At 39.2% G+C, this 21378-nt stretch overlaps 1 protein-coding gene across 6 annotated transcripts in view; it reads right to left on the bottom strand.

Annotated features, from left to right (window-relative positions):
• LOC147253806 (neurocalcin-delta A) overlaps positions 1 to 21378 on the bottom strand; it is an 81663-nt gene that overhangs the window by 41929 nt on the left and 18356 nt on the right. For 2 of the 6 annotated variants that reach the window (XM_086219112.1, XM_086219114.1), the window contains exon 1: positions 3670 to 3973. The exons of the other annotated variants lie outside the window; for them this stretch is intronic. The gene's annotated coding sequence lies outside the window, so the exon portion shown is untranslated. Of the gene's footprint in view, positions 1 to 3669; positions 3974 to 21378 lie in introns of those variants that run through there. 6 annotated transcript variants of the gene reach the window in all.

Raw genomic sequence — 21378 nt, 5'->3', positions numbered from 1 at the left:
AACGATGAAAACACTTCAAGCTAACTTAACAATTTTTGCTAAGTCCATTAAGGTGTTTCCCAAGACCTTCAATCACAAACCACATTGACAATTTTTGATGGAATATCAGTCATTTGTTGTTTATGAAAGCTGCAGTACAGAGCCACATGTCTGCATGAAGTCTTTTTGGCATCTTCATTAAAATACACTCATTCTCTCAACACTAATAACACTAATACTAAATATAATTAAAAACATTAAGACTCCTACGCTCCTTGATTCACTCTCCTTTTGAAAATGCTCCACTACTTAAAACACCTATTATATAACACTTGATAAAAGAGTGAGAGGAATCAGACCGGAAAAATATCTTAACTACCTCCTGAAGAGTCTATTCCCTTATCTTTTGAGTTTCTTTCTTTCTCACTCAAACTCTTTCTTTCTATTTCTCTCTATTTCTGTCTCCCTCTCCAACTCTGGTCATAAATCAGTTACATAAACTGCCTTCAAGTTAGTTTCCACCGGTGTTACATGAGACACCCTAAAGTACAAAACAGGATGTTATAGAAGCCTGGTTCATACAGTTCAGCTAAACTTGAGGTTGGTAGAGGGAAGCTGCTCTCCAGGTTTTCTTGGAACAGAAGAGGGCATAAATGGACCATTCAAATGCCTCTGTGTATGTGTGGGCACAGTTACAGAAGAGCGCTAGAAGGGAGACAAGTCATCTTTTTCCTTGATATAACCAAATGAAATCAATTGAGACCCAAAGCAGCTTCTGGTTCCCATCTGTCTCACACAAACGCACATGTAGCAGCTACATTTACACCAGCAGAACACCACAAAATGATGTGCACACTGCCATTTTTCAATCATAGTCCTGTGGCAATTAAAGGACATACTGCACACCCACAAACTAAACCCAGGTGGTACTGATGATCTGTGTGTTCCATTTGTAATAACTGTGAAGCAGATATGAGATGTCTTAGAACTAGTCATCTTCAAAAATGGAAAAGAATGATTGTTATTCCTAGGATGTAGTATGTCAGTCTCACGGCAGAGAGAAGATGCACTGTTATTCAGTTAACCACCATTTCTATTCTAGATTGTGATTGTGATTTTACCATCCAACAGTGACATTTGAGATCATCTAGGAAATATGTAGAGATAGACAGATGGCATGTAATGTACTTACAGGGCAGAGATTTTATATGGTGCTTATTTTATCCATCAGGCCAATGAAGGCTGTTAAATGCAATCTTTATTCGGTAATTAATTAAAAAAATAGTCACGCTGGAGAATACTAAAACTGATTAACATCTGATGTTAACTGAATCTAGGGGAAAATATTTGGACAAGCAACTTAACCACCATGTGCATTACTTAGATCTTATTCATTGTTACTCCTCCTAATCCCTTCATCATCTCTCCCTCACATTTCGTCCCACAACATGTTGCCTCTCCCCTGACAGATTCAGCTATTCTAACACAAGTGAACTAGCAAACTTAATTTTATATATATATTTTTTTTAAATCAGCATCAATAATATTCCCATCCAGTTATTAATGATCTTTGACCAGTGTTTCTGTGGAAAATTAATGAACAGGCAGTGCATGGCTAAGTTGCAAGACATACACATGGCTCATTTGCATAAAAGCTACATAAAGATGATTGCAAATTAAATGGTTGCATGTGAGGAAATCAACAAAGACTAACAGAGCTAGGTTAAGATTTGTTTTCTTTCTTTCAGCCATGAAAACAGTTGAGATCCATAATTTTCTCAATGCAAGGAAGGATGCATTGCTCAGACAGGAAGTGGCATCTTTTAAGAAAAACATTTGATAAATTCAAGTTTATTTCATCAGCTAATAAGATAAGCAAATACTTTTAATTCGGTTTCAAGGTGTGCTCTGAAGTATGAAATAACATAAGTCCAATAGCAATGTATACAATATGCTGAAGGCTCTGCTACACTACAGTGTCTCAATGAAAACTGATAATATTAAGCTTGACTCTACACGACATTTGACTCACATAACCTTGTTCCTTCGTGTAAAGAAAAATTAGCCAACAAGCTTGGCATCACATGTATTACATTATTTGACAAATAAAAGTATACTGCGCGCGCGCGCGCACACACACACACACACACACACACACACACACACACACACACACACACACACACACCAGAATTCTTCACCAGTGCAGGATGTCAGATAAAGTTACAAGCTGCATGCTCAAGGTAGTGGCTTTTTCTGTAGGGTAAGTGCTGCCAACATATCCTGTTAACAAATTACTGTGTTTGACAATAACTGAGAGAACAATATGAATAAACACAAAGTATGAATTGTCGATGAAGACAAATAAATACAGAAGGAACATTACTCTTCTCTCACTGAACTCAAAATTGCCTCGTGGAATTCTTACAGTCTTTCCGACTAAGAGTAAACTCTGGAATAATTGATGCTCAGGACTACAGCGCAGTTGGTACTGGCTGCATGAAAAATATACACTAGGGGTAGTCTTATTTAGTAAAAGAAATTTGTCATCTGAAGGACTATATAAAGTATTCTGCAGCAACCTTTATCCTAAAATTAACTCTAAATCCACCGTAACCAGGTCTATACTACACATTTACTTCTACACAGAGTATTTAATAGATGGAGCTAATCTTAGTTGCATGCATGCATATGCAAGTATCTTATTTGCGGCAAAGACACATCAGACACAGTGATTGGGACCTTTTTACATGCTCTTGGCTCTTCTCCACATCATTACGTTAGTGGAGGGAGATACTGCTGAGAAAGGAATAAGTCTCACAGCCAAGGAGTACTGAGAAAGTCCAGAAAGATGGAAGAATAGAGGAGGAGTGAATGTGGAGTTATGTAGGAAGATCAGAAAACCACTTGTTATCTGCATTTCCCTTTCTTTCCTCCCTGCATGGACTAAGTGTGAGCTGGCATGCTTTTGTTTGAGGCACGCAGGGAGGTGGGGCTGGTTTGGTTTGTGTGTGCACAGAAGGGGGATAGACACTAACGCTTTTCAAGAAAACAATCTAAAAAATACAAAAAACACCCAGCCTTCACAGTATTTGAAAATTTTAACCATGAAAATTATTTTACAAAGTAACGTTTTTGTAGTGCATACTTCTCAGGCTTTCCCTCTTCTTCTGAGGGGGGCAGGTGGCAGCTGCTCTGCCCCCTCCCCACTCCTGGCTCCGGCAGACAGAGGCAACAGTTCCAGCCCACTGCTGCCTCTCACATTAGCAATGCTCTAGGAGAAAAAGCCATGTGGAGCTGCCCATCACTCCTGGCTACACACATAACACTCTCAGCCCTGGTAATTATCACAGTTGCCTTCTCTCTCTTTTCTATCATGCACTCACTTCCTACAGGGGGTTGAAAACAGATCTGGCTGCCTTTGCTAAGCAGGAGAACAACTCGTCTTCAAGATCACAGGGACCTCCCTTGAATTCTCAACACTGCGCTACATCTCTAGACTTATTAGCTAAATTAATAAATTGTGACAAAAGGGACCCAGTATGTACAAGGAATCAAACATCCCTGCTGCATATGTATCTTTCAGCAATGCAAACAAAGCAGGGTTAACTTGCTTTCCACTTGTCTGGGAGCAACCACTATTTGCTAAAGCACACAATATACACAAAAAAGAAAACACATGAAGCTTACCTCACTTTGTAGCAATGTACAAGCTGTTCAGCAGTCCATCACCCAGCACTTTCTCTCTATACTTAGTTTGTGGCAGCAGCAGCAGCAGCAGCAGCAGCAGCACAAGCAACAGGCAAAAATAATGACGAGCACCAGGAGGAAACAAAGACAAGATATAAGAGAGTGCGGGCAGTGGAGGTGCAATCGGAGCGAATGACTGAGGCAGAATTAACAGTGGCTGACAGACTTCCAGAGGCTCTGAGTCTGAGCAAGAGATATGTTAAAAAGCCCATGAGCTAACTCTCGCTTCTGCCTGCCTCCTCAGCTTGATGTCAGAACAGTCACATGACCTCGCTCTGGAGTGGAGGGGAAATGAAAGGGGAGGGGAGACAGAGAAAGAGAAAAGAGAGTGTAGAAGCCTGCGTTGCCGTGGTAACAGGCACACTGCACTGCAATGATTTCAATAGGTCAACTGAGGCATGTGTGCGTGCACATACACACGCAATTTCTTACAATCAGTGAATCTGGTAAAAGAAAAATTCAGACCCCAACACAATTTAGACAACCTGGATAGAGACTTAAATAGAGAGGAAATACGAGACACTGAATCAGAAATTGATAGAGAGGGGGTATGGTTTCCTGTTTTTTTTCAGCTGCCAGAAACAAATGCACTCAAAAAGGAATGTGCACCAGACAAACTGAACTTTTGAACTTGAGCTTTTGCTCCAAAAACCAAAGTAAGCACCATATTCTGTGCTTCAAAAGTTTGCTTTTATATTTCATTTGTTAAAATGGTTGAGGAGCTATTTAATGCCTCTAAAATGTACTGTACTTGTGGTCCTTTCTCAGTTTAGATATAGATAATAATATATACACATTTTTGTAACAAAAATCCATTTTTTTTTCATTTGGATCCACAGATAAGGGTTTTACCCCAATGGAAGAGCCAACATGTTTCAGTTATTACAGAGAGAGCATTTGTTCATGTCTGAGAACCTTCTCCAAGACTCCACTTATTCAACAAATAACTTTTGACAGAACAATAATGATACAAAGGTGTGAGATGAAAAAAGACAATGGACCATGGAATCATAACAATTCAAGGGAAAATAAGTACGATTGCTCTAGGTTTCATAACACTGTGAGATAAACAAAGAGATCAAATTTCAAACTGCGACAGTTAGCCAATCATTGAAAATACAATCATTTCAGGGTGCGTGCAAGAATGTCCTTATCCCATCCTCCACTCACCCACTCTGTGAGTATTACAATAGCATCTGCTGGCAAGTATAATGTAGTGAAAGGGGTCCAGACCCAGGAGGGGGTAGTATGGAGGGTGGGGCAAGGTCAGCCAAGTGAACACGACCCCACACTGAACTAGTCAGAGTAAGGGCATGTATGGCTGTGTGAGAGGCACAGGGATAGAGGCACGAGATGAAATGCCACAAAGGGCAGACAGAATCCACACAGTGCGGTGAAAAGTAATTGAGTGAAGCCTGCAGCGGCAGCTAGGTTAAATTTGACAGTAAAAATCCTACTTAGGAGTGATGCAGAGAAATAATCAGGAAGTGGGAGAAGCCGTGCTGTAATTTAAAAGACGGGATGTATTATTAAACTGAAGCAAGAGCCCTGAGATAGGTAGGCTACCTGATGGTGTCTGCAGGTGACTACTTGTTCCCCTTGCATGAGACACTAGTTATCATTTTGAGAGGCTGCAGGTATTACATCCACTCTGTGTTAATACTACATTACTGCAATACACATATGATCTGCTCGCCCCACGAAGCCTCTGCCAATTGCTGTGGGAAGTGGGCATGACAATCAAATGTTCAATTTCGCATGCAGGCACACACACGCGCAAAGATCAAGCACTGTTAGAGCCTATTATCTAACCTTTAGAAAGGGCTTTTACTGTTTTTAGACTCTCTGAACTCTCCAGACCTGTGTGGAAGCATGTGCCCTTCTTTGGTCTGTATGTGTATTTGTGTGTGTGTTAGGATGTAGGGTGGGTAACAGGCACAAGAGGGAATTCCTCCCCACTGAAGATTCAGGAAGCAACAGCAAGGGTGGAAGAGAAAACAATCTCTCTCTGCAAAGGCAAACACTTTAGAAGTTCCTTTAGAAAAGGAAGTACTCCCTATGCTCTGTCAATGTTAGAAACCCACTTATAAATAAATGCATTATTATCTGTAGCATGTTACTAAAATCAAGTGAGTATAAAAAAATTAAGGAAAACACAATGTGAAACCTTTGACTGCAACAGAAAGGATTCCCCAGGTGGAGAGTAAACCAAAAAACAGCAGTGAATGACAAATGTATTCTTAAGGTAAGACATCAAAAGTTACTGAGCAGTTAGATTTAAATTTGAGAATTTGAAGTATACCATGGAGTGGTAAATGTCAGCAGCAGGACAGGAGGTATTAGATAACACCAGATTATAAATGAGATAATCATCTCTCAGGGAGGGAATGCCCAGAACCAGTTGCAGTATGTGTTACCTAACTGATCAGTTTCAGACACTGACACATACAAAATAGAATTAAATGAATGAGTGATAGTGTTCCATTAAAAGACTTCAACATCCCTTAACAGTAAACAGAGTTTGTGATAAAGGTACAATACAATGTAGGTATTTTCCTAAAAAAACAATTAATCTGTTAACTCATTTACTTAAAAAAGCCTCTGCTATACAGTACTAGTGTTTAATAATGTGTTTGGTCATGGGTTCTCATCCTCAAAATGTCTCAAAAATAGTCTTAAGCTCACACTTAGAGTGAGAGAGAGAGCACGGTCTCCTTGTGCCGAGGTAAAGTTATACCCCTTTTTTGGTTGTGCAGTGTGCAGTTTAATGTGTGGGTACTGTGAAATTTTAATGCAGAACAAGCAAATCACAAGTTTGAATTCTGACTCATAACTGTAATTTCATCCTGTGTACTACTTGATGAACTGAGTTTTCAGTTCCTGGAGGAAAGTGTCCAAGAGGTGACACAAACACCGCTTAGGGCTTCGCTTGGCTTCAAGATGCGAATTTGTATCTATACACATCTTTGCATTGGCTTTATATGTAATTCAACTACATGAATACTTCCCTCTGCATTTTGTTTGAATACAACTTTAAAGTAATTTCCCTGCAGGAGAGCTTTTGAGGGAGTGGCTGCTGGTGTTTAGTGTTGTGTAAGAAGCTGAATTTTGAGAAACGTAGAATAATATGCAAATTAGCCCCTTGGCGAAGGTAGGGTCTGTTACAAGTTTGGAAAGGGAAGGGTGACAATTTGTAATTTCACTGCTCGAAGTACACACTGGTTCTTTAAAGAAGTTATTACATAAACATTTCTAGTGAAACCTTGTTATGTAAGTCAATAAGTGCAGATGTTCGTGACTGATGCACCATCTTATAGAGGAACTTTTCAGATCTGTGACAAATTTTTGTCAACAGAACACAGATTCAGCAGTGATGTTGACAATGGAAGAAGTGTCACTTTACTAGTAACTGCCAATCACAACAAAGATGTAATAAGGGGAAATTTGCCTTGCAGACCAGAAAGTAAATTTCTCTGTCATGCACAATATAGTTACTAATGTAACAATGCATTGTCTTGCTAGAGAAGACATCATTGATGTAAAGCCTTTCACGAGCCAATCAGATAAAAGAAGAAGCTCATCTGTGCAACAGTTCAAAACTTCAGAGGTCTATTGTGTTGTATAATGTATCAGATTATAGTTATTTTTCTGTCATTAAAAACTAATGTTGGACATTAAAAGCAAATAAACAACTGCCAATGAAATGAACAATAAAAATATAACAGAATGAAGAATTTTTGGATAAAGTAAACAAGAAATACTGCATCATGGCTGTAAGCCTCTTTAATGTGTTCCTGTCACAGATACCTTGACTTTTGACCACCTAAGTGTTTTAAGGCCATCACAGTGTCCCAGTACTATAGTTGAAGAAATGCCCTCAAGGTGTTCTTGAGATATTGTGTTCATATGAGGTGAGAGTATCCTTTGACTCCAAAATCTCTTCAGTCTTAGCCTTGAGGTTGAAATTGTTTGAACATCTAAGTATTGTTTTAGTCACCTTACGTTATAAGATTTTACAAGTGCAAATCTTTTGCTTGTTGAGAACTACAATTTCATTAGTGAAAAATCTAAAATGATGCTAGCAAATCTAGGAAATGTCATTAAGTAACCTTGGGGTGTAGAAAGAAGAGAGGTTGCAACAGTTGTAGCCCACTCTTTGTCTCTTAGACAAGAGTAAAAAGAAAAAATTAAGATCCCACCCAGCTGTTGACAGTCATCAACAACAACAAACAACAAAAACCCACCAAGCTCTAAGAGCCTTGCAACATCTAAAACATGCTGAAAGAGGAGACCAGAATATTTATCAAGTGAATCTTAAAGTGCAGTGTTCCGAGCGAGAACAACAGAGAGTAAGCTGCCACTGAAAAAGGCAGCATCATCATCATAAAAACTATTTTGATGGTTTAATGAAAGAAATAATACTTACCTCATTGTACACACACACACATACACACACACACACACAATATACCATTCAGACGAAAAAGGGATTAAAGCTAACAGTAAATGTGTACACAGTGAGAAGTAGAAAACAACATAATCCAGAAAAAACAGAACAAACCTCAATGAAAGGTGAATGATGATCAGAGCAGTGTCGCTAGGCAACTGCCCTAAATCCAGCAAGAATATGCACTCTCGTGTGAAAGTTCCAAACCATAAAATGGACATCAGCACATTCAACAATCTACACATATTAGTAGTCCTGTGAGGATGTATCTGTGCTTTCATGTATGTTCTCTGTTGAGGTTGATAAATAGTATTTATGCTCTGGCTCTACTGATTTGTGAATTAGTATATGCAGACCATTCGTGAAGCAATTGTGCTGCACTTCAACAGAGGCATTTTTTTTATGTGTTAAAAAGGATTTTCTCATTTACTTGCAATTGCAAGTGCTTCCACTAACAGACTGTCAATGACTCAGCAATAAATGAAGAAAAAAATCTGTTTTGATTATAAAGTCAAACTACTGAGAGACCCCTTCCCCTGTTCCCTGCATTGATGTCAATGGGATGAATGTTGACAACTTTGTCCATGAGACATGATTTGTCAGTGGGCAGTGCTTGTATATGTTTTGACCTCATAGTTTAACTCCTAGCCTGCACCAGAGCAGGGTAGGTCTGTTGCATTTGTTACAGCATTGGTATATTATGATGAAAAGGCAACCACTTTCGCAGTAAAGAAAATCCCAGGTTGAACCTTAATTTTCCCACTAACCCTGTAATAGTACAGGCCCCGGGTCACTTATTCTACCAGCATAGTGGATTGAGGATAATTTAGCACTCCAAATGATCCACAGGTGCATCCTTTAAAATTGTTTGAAAAGAGGAGGAATCAGTTTGAGGATCCTTCTTTGACACTGAAAAAGAGTTATTGACTCATGGCTGTCAACTCATGCATCACTCTGGCTTGAGAGAGGTTCTGACAGCAAGAGCTTTCAATGAATGTATCTTTTAATGAACATTTTCCATACTAAGCTGCATATCATTTGTCTTTGGCATGTGGGTACAGATGAAAATGTATTAGGCTGACACTTGAAAAGTAGCGTTTCTGCCACTGAGGGGTAACTGCATGTCAGTCAGACACTTGATGTACTGAGGTGGAGCCACTCACAGCTGTGGATGCCAAACCAAGACACAAAAACACAAGTTGTTCAATCCACAACCCAAGTTTCAATTTGCACATATGAACTGTGACTTTTCACTTCATTCCATGAAGTGACAAGGTACACATGCAAAATTCAAATGTTATCAGGTTTTTAACACCTCTTGGTCGATGGAACAGTCACACACAATATGTTAAGAGGAGTGAGGGCCCACTCATGACTGTTCGCAGTTTTAATTAGGGCCTGAGTGTGTACATGGAAGTTAACCTCGGCAAAGGCATGAGTTCCTTCTATTTTTAATTATTTTTTCTTTCCATTTTGTCATTTCAGCTCAGTGTGTCTCTGCATTTTGTTGTCATTTACTAAGGATGTTTCTCATCTCTCTAATATACAAACAAGCCAAACCAAACCTAGAAGCTGCAATGCAAACCAAATGGTGGGCTTGTTGAACTGCTGCATCCCTTCTCACAACTCACATTTGTATGTGACACTTCTTGCTATGAAAATATTTTAAAAAATGATCTAAATTGGCATTGAAACAAACAACAAATGCCAATCTCAATACTGCCTTAACAGAGTCCAACTCACTTGATAGTCATAATAATCATTATTAGTGTGTCTGACTCATACTTGGATGTGTCTATATTTCTTCATAATCCAGTTATTTAAAGAATATATGGATTTAATTCAATTCATAGATGGGGATGTGGGCTGTGCGAAAGGAAACAATATTGGGAGTGAAATTTTTTTTTTGTTATACAATCTGCAAAGCGTCTCAAGAGTTACTCAACAGCATTACAACCCACTCCATCCTTGGTGATTCAGGAGCTATAAACAGAGGCCAGAAGAAAAGGCTGATGACCAGTCTGTCCCATCTATTGTTCTGCATGGCAGGCTCAATGCAGGGAGTGGATTACCAGATCCCACAGTCTCATCTCTTATCAGAAAGCTGCCGGTTGGGAGTCTGCAGCAAAAAAAAGACACATCATTGCCTTCCTTATGAGTCAGCCCGTGGCCCTCCGCTAACCATTATCGATGAGCACGCATTAAAACTCCACATACACATCCATTATCAACATAGAGATATAGAGTTGTCTGCATATGACCTTTTATTGGAATGGAAGGGACAGACAGATACAGCTTAGCTCGAAAATATTACAGCCATCCATGATGACAGGTTTTTTTTTTGACTAAGCATGATTTGTCTGTCCAATTTGGTTTTATAAAGCTATCTACTGGAGAGAAGCAAGTAAGCTGTGAATAAGCATTTGAGCATTGTTGCAGCACAGTGTGAGAGACCACATAAGAAATGAGGTTTGAATCCACTGTGCGGTCTTCCATTTTGGCATAACTGAAGGTATCAGTATAAGTGCATACTCTACAACAGGTCTCCCTTGTGAATGTAGAGTAGATGCAATACATCCTCACCAGATATGTACATCTGATAAGATAGGATCAGGGTATGTTTGGGATTTAATTTTAAATATTCAAATTATATTCAAATATTCAGCTTATGCAAATTCTATACCATATTTAAAATGCGTATCAATAAACTAGTCATTTTCCATAAAATTTTATGTTTTTATTCGACATGTGCCACATTATACCCCTTACAACAGCTTTCCAAGGCAGGAGGAGGGTCCCTGCTGTGCATCACTTCTCTCGCCAGCGGACAAAGAGGAGCTGCAGTGGAACAGCATGATGTACAGATAACCGCCCATTTCCTGAAGGCCATACTGCTGTGCCAAGGCTGAGAGTTCAACCAATCACACACTGCTTCAGTAAAATCATTGTTTTTCTAAAGATTAATCGGACTTCGGGTATGACATAAAACGTTGGTGTTTGATATCATGATGGGGAAGTCAGCAAGAAAAATGTGTTGGTAAGATTCTCTGATAACAAACCCCTCATGTCATTATTACTGAAATTTTGCATCTTAATCTTTATTATTCACAGTTAAAGGCTTAAACTCTAACTTTGTGGAGACAGAAATCACTTGTGCTTCATTTATCCAGAATTATACTTGAGTGACAAGCTGAGCCTTTGGAAGTATTAATATGCATTTCTTTTTTTAAAATTAAAACAAACACACACACACACACACACACACACACACACAACACTGATTTAATGAAAAAACTCAACTGATATTTTTATACATGTTAGAGTTCACACTTGGGCTAGCATAGCTCTGAGGTAGAGTGGCTGTCTAGCAACCAAAGGGTTGCTGGTTTGATCCTCACTTCCCCCGGTCACCGTGTCGAAGTGTCCTTGAGGAAGACACTGAGCCCCTAATTGCTATCTGCAAAGAAATGCAACTCATATAGCTAACGTTTCCTTTTACTTCTTGTCATTATACTTAGCTGACCTACAAATATAGAGATCAGTATTAATATTTTCATCTAACTTTCCACAAGGGGTTAAGAACTTTTCTAAAATGTCAAACTTTACTTTTAAAATGCCATAATTTTTCCCCATGAACTAAAACACAATGGATTGGTATGTAACCTACCGGGCAGAATGGTGGTGCAGTGGTTAGCACGGTTTCCTCAGAGCAAGAAGGTTCCGGGTTCAAGTACCGGCTTGAACCCAGGTCTTTCTGTGTGGAGTTTGCATATTCTCCCTGTTCCTGCATGGGTTCTCTCCAATTACTCCGACTTCCTCCAACAGTCCAAAGACATCAAGAGGGTACTAGGCTAATTGGATACTCTAAATTGACCGAGGTATGAATGGTTGTCTGTCTCTATGTGTTGGCTCTGTTGCTCCAGGGTGAACCCCACCTCTCACCCGAAGGCTGCTGGGATAGGCTCCAGCCCCCCGCAACCCTTAACAAGTGGTAGAAAATGGATGGGTGTAACCTACATTCTTACCTCATGCTACTAGTTATACAAATATCATCCATTCATCAATTTTCTATACCACTTATCCGTTAAGGGTAGTGGGGGGGCTGGAGCCAATCCCAGCTGACATTGGACGAGAGAGAGAGTTCACCCTGGATGGGTTGCCAGTCCGCTGCATCATTGGTAATCGTAGTAGTAGTTTTTATGGGTATATGTATTTTTATGGGTATATTTACCACCCTGTCTGTCCCAATTATGTTGTTAGTATTTTGTCTGTCCTAACTTTGGTAATTGTGTGCTCCTACCTTGGCCAGGCCTCACTTGCAAAAGCCTTATATCAGTGTGATTTTATTCCTGGTTAAATAAAGGTGAAATAACAATAAAAAAAAATAGTAGTGTAGATAACTGGATATCATTTCAACAAAGTTCAGGGGTCCCACAGACAGTATGTGACCTCAAGCATGGATGAGTTACAGTCTGCTCTTATTTTAAGCAGCAAGCCTCTTGACTGGACAAGCTGCAGCTGTCCATTTGACTGATGGCCTCATTGGCCTCATGTGTACATTAGAGTAAGCAAGAGCAATGGATGTTTAGGGCCTGTACCACACTTACAGACACATGTACAGACACACATACTTGTCCCTGATTTACAAGAATGTGTGTGTGTGTGTGTGTGTGTGTGTGTGTGTGTGTGTGTGTGTGTGTGTGTGTAAAATATCCTATGTTGAAGGGATGTGGGGGCCTGGGAACTGGGTAGTAATCACATTGGGCTTCCTATTGCTCATTTTAAAAGTCATGGGAAACAAAATTTACCAACATTTCACTGACTTGACCTCATATTCTACCTGCGTGTGGGAAAAATTAACAAAATCAAATTCAATCAGTCATGTACACATCAAGACTTGGTGAAAACTGTTTTCTAGGGCTGCAATCAACCAAAGAAATTCTTGGTCGACTGAAGCCCTCAAATTTCGACTAAAAATCAACTAATTTTATATATGAAAAATATACTGTGTCAACTATCAGCACAAACCCTGTTGAGGAATATTTAGACAATTGTTTCTGTCACATTATAATAATTGACCGACGCTATCATTTGTCCTGCGCACAGAGCGAGACTGAACGGAGGAGCTCGGCATTGCGGCTGAGACACAAATAGACTTTTAACTTAAAACTTTACTCTTAAACACAAAAGGGCAAGTCCACAGAAAGAATTTTTACAATTAAAATAAAACAATTACTAGACTAAAATATTGAAATGTCAATTCCGATATGTTCATATACTCAAAACTGATGGGGCAACCAAAGGTGGACAAGTTAGGCAAGGCAAGGCAAGGCAAGGCAATTTTATTTGTATAGCCCGTTTTCACAAACAGTTTGTCTCAAAGGGCTTCACATGGCATCATAACAACATCCTCTGCCCTTAGACCCTCACATCGACTGAGGAAAAACTCCATAGAAAACCCTTTTAACAGGGAAAAATCTGAGAAACCTCAGGGTGAGCAACAGAGGAGGGATCCCTCACCCAGGACTCACCGTTTCTAGGTGATACGCCATCGTGTTTGTTGTGGAGCTGTGATATGCAAACTATGGTTTGCAAACTTTGCATTCAACTTTTTTCCCATTATTTATTTTCATGAAATGCTGCCACGCTGCAGATGTCTTTGACATGGTGGACGAGGACTGGCTTTAAATGAAACCGTCAAAATTAAATATACATTCATCAAACCACCAGACACTGGCCTAGTATTCTTCAGTCTGTCTGTCTCTAGCGAGTCGTGCTTATCCAAAATAGCAAAAACAAGGGAGGTGTTCAAAGATAGATTGTTATTTGTGAAACAGGGGTGCTTTCGGTACTTTCCTCCTGATGAAATTAACGTGGCAAAAAATCAACCAATCAGAATTTTGGTCGAGCCAGAACGTATTGACTAATAAATCGACCAGTCGACTGGGAGATTACAACCCCAGTGTTTTCATTACACATAGAGACAAAACATTGTGTGTAAATAAAATATAAATGATGATTCACAAAGAAACAGAGAGAGGGCTGATTCTCAAAATTCTCATGGCAACATCACCTTCAACAGGTAATTACACTGTCCACTGCTAAATATAGACAGAGCTAGTGAATGCAATAGTTCTCAGAAGGAAATATTATTTACAGCTTTCAAGTTATTCTGCCAAAATGAAGCAATGTTAAATTTATCTGTGACTCAAATTTTTGTAGTTAGAGTTAGTGCCTTGGAAACTATTAAATCAGATGGAATATATTAATTAAATGTGTCTCTAACATGATTTTGAGGCCAAACAACAACAGCAAAGGGCAACCAAAAGCCTACTTAGGCTTGATATTCAGATGTACACTAAGTGATCAGATGTAAATTGGTAGCTCTAAATACCAGAGGAAACATATTTTGGGTGCATTTGAAGGTGTCCACAGCAACATTTGGCCACAATCTTTTAACAGTGTGATTGCAAATGTGCTACAATGAGGGACCATCTTTATCAATTAATCTAATCTGTGTATTCTGAAAACAGCTTTTTCTTCCATCAATCCATCCATCCATCCATTTCCTTCCGCTTATCCTGTGAAGGGTAACGGGGGGCTGGAGCCTATCCCAGTGGCTTTCGGTCAAGAGGCGGGGTTCACCCTGGACAGGTCACCAGTCCATCGCAGGGCAAACATATACAGACAGACAACCATTTACACTCACAGCCACGTCTACCGTCAATTTAGTCACCATTTGCATGTATTTGGATTGTGGGAGGAAGCCGTAGTACCCAGAGAGAACCCACGCAGGCACAGGGAGAACATGCAGACTCCACACAGAAAGATCCTGTGCCCAAGCCAGGACTCGAACCCAGAACCTTCTTGCTGTGAGGTGACAGTTCTGACCACTGCACCACTGTGCTGCCACAGCATATTTTTAATATGATCAAATAGGAATGGCGTGGAAACACATATCAAACAAAATGTATGGGCGGCATGGCACAGGGGTAGAGTGGCTGTCTCGCAACTAAAGGGTCGGTGGTTTGATCCTTGACCCCGGTGACCATGCTGAAGTGTCCTTGAGCAAGATACTGGATCCATAATTGTTCCTGATGAATAGGTTGGTGCTTTGCATAGCAGCCTTCACCATCAGTGTGTGTGTGTGTGTGTGTGTGAATGGGTGAATGAGATGACACTGTAAAGCACTTTGAGTGCAGCTAAGGTAGGAAAGTGCTATATAAAATTGAGTCCATTTACCATTACAAATTTATATCAAAGTACAAGTTACCCATGGCAGCCATCAGTAGCTTTGAATGGGTCATCAACTCTACTGGGACTCTAACAAAATCATAAAAGTTTTATATAGTTTTTCAATTACTATTATTACAATTAGAAATACACGAATTGCATTCTGTATTCTTCTTGGTCAATTCTGATTTAATTTTTTTGCGCAACCTGTTTTTGTGTGACCCAGATTTTTGCTGATTTTGATTTTCTTCTAACAACTATACTTGACAGAATATAAAACATAAAAGTCAACTTCACTGCAGTGGAATGTTTTGTGTTGTGTGTGTTCTTCCCAATTACATTAAATATCACTCTAACAGTTTCCACGTAACTACACTAGTTTATAGGATGTTTTCTTACTACAACCACTCAAAATAAATATATAAACAAACAAGTGCTCCTCTACTGGACAAAGGTACGAATACAATTCTACTTAATATACATGGCTGTATACCCAGCTGTTTCTGACATATCTTTTACTTGTAGAACAAAAGCAGTAAAATGCAGCATCCAAAAAGGTAAAATAGGCTGTCGGCTTGTGCTTGGTTCTGAGTTCTATCCACTGGCCTAAGCACAACGGTTGTGGAGTTTTAAGTGTCTGATTGTTATTTTTCCTTGTGGCCATGGTTTATTTTGACCTTAATTGTTTCACAAATTGCAATTATGTCCTTATTACTGGCAGTGAAGAATTCCACACTGATCCTGAATTTCCACTGTGCACAGCTGCAACACTGATCACATTGGTTCTTCAAACAGTTGAAATTTCCAGCTATTTGTCCTTTTCAGGTCTGTTTTTTGCAATCCTGAGCCTGCACATTGACTGGACATACTACACCTTTGCGTCCTGTCTGGCTTGATCTGCTCTGCACAGAAGAGAAAGTAGATGTGTCGCTATTCTCGGTCAAGGGGTGCACCATGACAGGTTAGGAATCAAACACACAGGACATTGACTGGCTGGTCACCGGTCAGGTCATTGACCCTGGCTTGGTAATCGGCGTTTCCCTAATCTTACTGCCTTTTTTAAATTTTCTCACTGAAAACATTCCTGTGAAAGGGCTTAAGCAAATGCTACAACTCCCCCTCCAAATTCAAAGTGTTACTGCTACTGCTGTTACTCTCCAAGAATAGTGTTAAGTGGGAAGCCCTTGCCCCTAGGAACACAATGCACACATAATATGTATATCGTGATAACAACTTCTAAGTAATAATGACAATAAATAAGTAGCTGAATACAAGCAAACAGTCCTGAACTCCTACTAAAGTCAGTGTTACTTCGGCATCTTGTGACAAAAAAACCCCGAGAGTCAGTGAGGAGTGAGTGGTTCAGTGTTTCCCATAAGTACACTTTAATTATGCATCCCGCCCAGATGAATTGAGACCCACCCGGGAAGATACAATTCGAATTCCACTTGTTTTTCAATCAATTAGGTAATTTTACAGCGCAAAGACCATCCACCCTCCAGTCCCACCCACGCATCACCAGGCAGACATTAACTCTGGCCTCATCAATTTAGCCTACGTGATGCACCAACAATGTTCAACGGAGTGTAGAGGGGGTGCTACAGAGGTTAACAAAATTTTTGCCCTTAACTAATAGCACAAGTTAGTAGTTTCTGCACCGAATGCCAAAATAACTCATTTCTTTTTCTCTTTTAATGTCAGTGCTCCATCACAAGTAACATTAGGCCTGGAAAAGAAAAAAACAAAAACAAACTAAAAAAATCTTTTCCAGTTTCCCTGGGTCGAAAAAAACAGAATCACAGAGGATGTTAATTTAGTTTGTGACAAGACATATAAAAACTTATTACTGTTAATGCATAGAAATTAAAATGAAACTGACCTGACATTACCAGTAAAGTTGTTTGCCTGCTAGCCCACAAGTGAGCAGCCAATGTGTGGAATTATGCTAGTGATGGAGTAAACGGTTCAAATCATGATACAAATGTCAGACACAACACTTAGGGTTGGGCAATCTGCTCTATTTTCAGTATTTCCAACCAATTCTTGTTGCCTGTTCAACTTCTCACAATAATGAGAAACAGATGAAGAAGACTTCATAGATGTCGGGACTCCGACAGGGAGCTACATTGCCAGAAACTTCTCTATTTTGAGGAAAAGGCAAGCAAAGCTAACATTTTTTCCATTCAACAATGTCAGGGAATATCATTTATGAATGAATGAATAATAAATGAAATATAAAATAATAGAAAGGTTTGTTTTAAGGATATAGAATATCTTATGAATATATCAAGCTTAATGTGATGTAGGAGGAGTGTTGGAGACGCTGTCAACATACTGTACTCCTCAACCTTGTTCTGGGCCATCTTGAGGGGCACACTCATTTACTAAATTACTTTTTATTGACTTCTCCTCTGCTTTTAATTGTATTCAACGACACCTTTTAGCAGATAATTTTTTCCATGCCCACAACCTCGATCAAGGTTTAGTGAGCTGGTTAGTTGACTTTTTAACTGAAAGGCCACAGAAAGTCAAGCTGAATGGTTCTTTCTCAAATGTCCTCCCTGGCTCTCCTCAGGGGTGCATTCTTTCACCCCTTTTATTTATTTTATATACAAATGAGTGCAAAAGTCAGCACCCTGAAAGTCATTTTATCAAATTTGCTGATGACTCAGCGATTGTGTTGCTTCTTAATGATAAAAATACCAATCACAGTCATGTAGTGAATGATTTTATCAATTGGTGCGCGAACTCAGCACTTTCCATCAATGTATCCAAAACGAAAGAGATGATCATTGATTTTAGAAAGAAGCCCCCACCCTCCTCCCCTGTTTTTATCCATGGCCAGCTGGTTGAAACCGTCACCCAGTACAAATATCTGGGCACTGTTCTGGACCAGAGACTGACATTTGAGGCAAACACTGACACAGTGTGTGCTAAGGCCTACCAGCTCATTTATTTTTATCCTAAACTGAGATGTTTTAATGTGGACCCCTCTTTTAAAATGTTTTATTCCTGTTTTATCGAGTCCATTCTTACCTTTTCTTTTATCTGCTGGTTTGGGGCCCTCACTATTAAGGATAAAAATAGACTTAAAAGAGTCACAAAAGTCCCCTTTGAGGACATGTCAGCCCTGCACAAGGCCAGAGCTACCAACAGAGCCAAGGCCATACTGGCTGACCCCAGCCACCCGCTGCACGTCGGGTACAAACTGCTGCCTTCTGTCGCTGGTACACGGTACTGAAGTGCAAAACTAACAGATACAAGAACTCCTTTGTCCCTGCGACCACTGGTTTTATTAACTTGTTGTGACTTACCATCCTGGGAATATGTGCACCTTTTTATGATTGAATGAGTGTTTGCTGTGTGTTGTTTTTTTATTGTACGTGTTTTGTTTTTAGTTCTGCCCGCTGCAAAAGAATTGACCCTCAGGGGGAAAATAAAGTTTCTTTCAAGTTCAAGTAATTTATATGAGACATGTGTACCCATTAAATGACATTATCATTCCAAGCGCCCTCGCCCTTTCATTTGGAAATGAACTTGTGACATGTCTGCGCTGGCAGGGGCTTAAGTATGTCAATGAGGTGTGGTCAGGCACAATCATGGTGCATTGCTATTTTGGGACACCAGAAAATATTTGTGCTATAAGGCTGGTCTTTGGTCAATAGTGGTGTTGTGAAATACTATTTAAATGTCGCAATAATCAGACGAGCAGAGGTGCAGCTTTGCAATGGCATTCTATTTATGCCCAAAAACATTGAAACATTGGGGTCATTTCCTCCCAGGCCTGCTTCAACCACCTGACGCTTTAGCTTGCTTAAATAGGACCTAATATATGCTCTCAATTCATGCTCAAACTAGGGACCACACTGGATTATTTTGCCAATATTCAAAATTTTATAACTAATTATAGCCTGTTTTCAATATAACCAATGAAGATGTTATCTTTACAAAAACAATTTAGTCACATATTAAAGTATAATATGTTTACATTCAGTGTTAATAATTATACACACTGAAAAATACATGAAAACATTGTTAATACAATTTTTTTTCCTATTTCCAAAGCATTTGAAAACCCCTACAAATGACATATTAGCTGCATTGAAGAATAGAGCAAAATATCAGCCCAGTTTAGCTCATCAGCCCTATACTGATATCAAAAAATGACCAATGCTGCTGAGGCAACTTTTGGTTCAACAACAATATGACTTCATAACGTTGATGCAAAACAAATTTAAAAATAGAGCTTGTTCAAAAATCCACCAATGAGCCCAAATCGCATTTTTCAGGCAAGAGGTTGCATTCAATACAGGTTACAGTGTTACTGCATTTACACCTCCCGAGAGAGCTTTTAGCAGCAAGGATGCATTAAATGACCCCCATGTGTCAAATCCTTCCATCTAGTAGTAATACCATTTAGGCTTAAAATTTGTTTCTCTTCCATCAAACTTACCTCATTAAATTTCACTTCACTTTAAACTTGGCAAAACAAAAGAGATGGGGACTTGCACTTGCAACATGGACTTGAGTCGCATTTAAGTCGTGCACTTCAGACTGAGATTCAAACAGGACTCTGAACGATCTTAGATTTTTTATTTGTGCAGTAAAAAAGTTGGTCTAACAAGCTGAATCTGATTTAGTTCTTTATGCACATATGTCATTATACATGCCCTCAACCAGGTTCATGAATGATGTGGTTTAAATCATAAATGATGGAAAATATGTCTGCTGAACACATGCTTCACAACTTTGTATGGACGTGGAACACAAGTGGCTCCTTTTTCACGCGGTGGGCCTGTGGCTCTCCAGGGCTTAAGTCACAGTCACATTCCACACATACACTGAGTATACAGGGGGATGGCTCTGATGTGGGACCACCTCCAAGGTGGGAGTGTGAGAGATACGTCCCCTTTCAGGCTCATGGCTCACACAGATGGTCAGTTAAGCTTTGAATTACAGTAGAAAACACATGAGAATCAAATATATGCTTCATATATCTCAACATGACATAAATAGAAGATTACCATGACTTATGTTGTAAATATCGAAAATACGCAGCTCATATACTGCAGCAGTATATTGTTACACGGAAAAATGTTATTAAATAAAACATATTTTTATTGCGTTTTTTTTATATGTATCAGCTTTGCTACTTGATAACGCAATACATGCATTTAGTTATTTAGATATACAGTAGCAATGGTGTGTTCTTAGAAACCCAGCAGCATCATTGCCATCATAAGAGACCTGACTTGAGACTCAAGCTTAAATATCTAAGATTTGACTTAGAAATGAGCACAGAGACTTGAGAGCATCTCTGTCACGTGACAGAATTTTGCAAAAATTCCGCAGAACTGCAGAAAACCTTTAAACAATTGAGGTGCTTAGATGCTTGAGATGTTTTATAGAAATTGTACAAATGTGAACAATTTAGTAAGTGTCAATAAGCCTTTCACCCCCTTTTGTAACATCAGTGGACATTTGGAAAAATGTATTCGTGATCTGGTGCTCCAAAAAACAAAGAAAAAATGAAATAAAAAAAATTAAGTTTTTCATTACAAAACTATTGCATTATGATTGTGTAATTTTTTTTTTTTTAGTTCTCTCCATTTTTGGCCAGGACTGTGCAGTTTCTGCGTGTGGTGCTGTTTTTATATTGATAAAAAATAGCCTGGCTTAAGTACAAATGTGACAAGAGCAAAAATACCCAGAAACTGCAGGATTCAGAAGATTTGCCAAATGAACTCTGAAAATGCACTAAGGATCAGAAAAGCAGAGAATTTGAAGAGTTCAGGATCCATGAATAAAATGCAAGAGGTACATTACAGCCTTTCTCCTAATACCATGGCAACATGTTGTAAAATAGATATAGAATCAGGTGTAGAAACTACAATATTACATTCAAGGATAGAGGAAGGGTAAAGAATCAAGGACCCCCCCAAAACAAATCATGGTATGTATTTGACTGT

Source organism: Aulostomus chinensis, chromosome 11, assembly GCF_037954235.1.
Source record: "Aulostomus chinensis isolate RoL2024-O1b breed Wild chromosome 11, RoL_Achi_v1.0, whole genome shotgun sequence".
Classification (NCBI taxonomy): domain Eukaryota; kingdom Metazoa; phylum Chordata; class Actinopteri; order Syngnathiformes; family Aulostomidae; genus Aulostomus; species Aulostomus chinensis.
Note: the sequence above shows the minus strand (reverse complement) of the source record. Positions and strands in the feature narration are given on the sequence as shown.